Source organism: Eucyclogobius newberryi, unplaced genomic scaffold, assembly GCF_026437365.1.
Source record: "Eucyclogobius newberryi isolate DKJ021-1_F unplaced genomic scaffold, fEucNew1.0.hap1 SCAF_11, whole genome shotgun sequence".
NCBI classification, from domain to species: Eukaryota; Metazoa; Chordata; class Actinopteri; order Gobiiformes; family Gobiidae; genus Eucyclogobius; species Eucyclogobius newberryi.
In genome coordinates, this window is record NW_027315735.1 from 23,213,427 (window position 1) to 23,215,278 (window position 1,852).

At 43.1% G+C, this 1,852-nt stretch overlaps 1 long non-coding RNA gene across 1 annotated transcript in view; it reads right to left on the reverse strand.

Moving 5' to 3' along the window:
• Positions 1-1,591: 1,591 nt before the first annotated feature.
• Positions 1,592-1,852, reverse strand: part of LOC140354267 (uncharacterized) — a 38,383-nt gene continuing 38,122 nt past the window's right edge. Inside the window, exon 3 of the long non-coding RNA XR_011925957.1 lies at positions 1,592-1,709. This is a non-coding gene — a long non-coding RNA (uncharacterized lncRNA). The remainder of the gene's footprint in view (positions 1,710-1,852) is intronic.

Here is a 1,852-nt window from a genome sequence, read left to right on the forward strand (position 1 = left end):
ATATCCATCTGCATTTAATGAGCCGCTGTTGGCTTTACAGCGGCGACATATCTCTGTGTAAATGCACATTAGAGGCATGTCTGTTACTCCCGCTCCTCTGAAAATATTTGTTTAATGAGAAAAATATTATTACACCTTTAATTACAACTGTGTCTTTCCCCCGTACTTACAAACATGTCCACGGAGACAACGTTTAATTACGATTGCAGTTTAATTTGCAAAGGAATTAAAGCGGCAGTAATTAGTTTATGAAGTCAACTAATTGTCTTTTTGCGCATTAAAAAAACACATGCTTCATCTCCGAGGGAACTTTGAAAGTGGGATAGTGTTTCCCCGCTCTCCGTCTAACTTCCCTCTTCTGTACAACCCAACTATTCATTTAAACCAATCTCCAAGTCATTACCACTTATCAAAAGGGGCGGCAAATTAATTACGTTAACAATTTCATTAGATCTTCAATTTTGTGCACTTCATCACTTCTGAGAACTCTGCAATTTGATTACAGTTAATTTCTCCATATTTAACGAGGCAAGTGTTACTTTTGGTCCGGGCCGTTTTGTCTAGTGCTTTTTTCCCCACTAATTGGATTATGATCAATGCAAGCTTTAATGTTACGGAAAAACTCATGCCAAGCCCCCCTATCTGCTATGACACAATTTAGCGCGGCGGCAGATTAGAGGAACGTAATATCTTCATTTGTCAAATATCAAAACGTTTTACTAATCAGTGCTGACGAACGCACGCTGCTGTTCCTCTAAGATAATGAGTCGCGGGGAGACGCAAACTGTGGAAATGTGTCAGATCAACAAAAAAACAACTCAGAGCGCCGCGGATATGTATTAGCGAGTGGGAGAGCTACAGTCACTTTGTTTTACGCTCCGAACTTGACCTAAATGGAACCGTGAGACAGACACAGCCAAAGACAGTGTGTAGACACATGTCAACCACGGCGGGATGAACGTGTGAACGAGATACGCAAAGTGAAAGAGGGTGAGAAAAGCGCCACAATAGGAAGAAGCTCCGGCACTTTGACATGGAGCGAAAGTCTTAAAGCAACTGAAAAACTGGAGGCAGTACAAAGAAATTACCAGTTGCGACACAAAACCACCAATGAAGGGGCTTGATGCGCAATACTGAAGTCGATACCACAATAAAAAACACGATTTTAAGACAATACAATGCAATTTTAAACACAAAATCATAGTAGTTTTCTGGAAATTATCCTGTTGTTTTGTACTAGTCCAAATGAAAACTAAAACTTTACAGCAAAAATCCCTTTTCCTCCTATTTCTCTGTATTAACGCTTGTCCAATGAGAGTAATTCGACACAAGTTTTATTAAAGATTAGTCTCTGGTTATCGATTTGTGTGTCAACCTTTGCTAAAACCATCACAGGGTTCACACCTGCTCAGCTTTTCTTCACAGCTATTGGATCGGATGGAAAAGTCTGACAGTGTTCAGCCGAGCGCAAACTTTAAGAACTCGGAATTATACCTTTGAAATCCGCACATATCGGAGGGACGCGCACCTGCCAGCCTCCTCCACTGCAGACGCACACAACCAGCGCTCGTGGACGTAACGTGGACAGAGCCAGGTGCTGAGGGGCGGGCCGCGGGGACGAGGTGAGACCGCTGCTGCTCCGTTGAGTGGAAAACAGGATTTTCGTACCTCAGCAACTTCAAGCAGATTTGGTGGAGACATCTGTGACTCTGCGAGCACGAGCAACAGGACCACTTAGACAATCGGTGAATGCATTAGTGTTCAATACGAGCTCAGGAGGGACACAAGATGCACTGCTAATGGATGGTCCTTTTGGTCGCATTAGAGGGGGCAGTGTGTTAGCAGTGTTCTT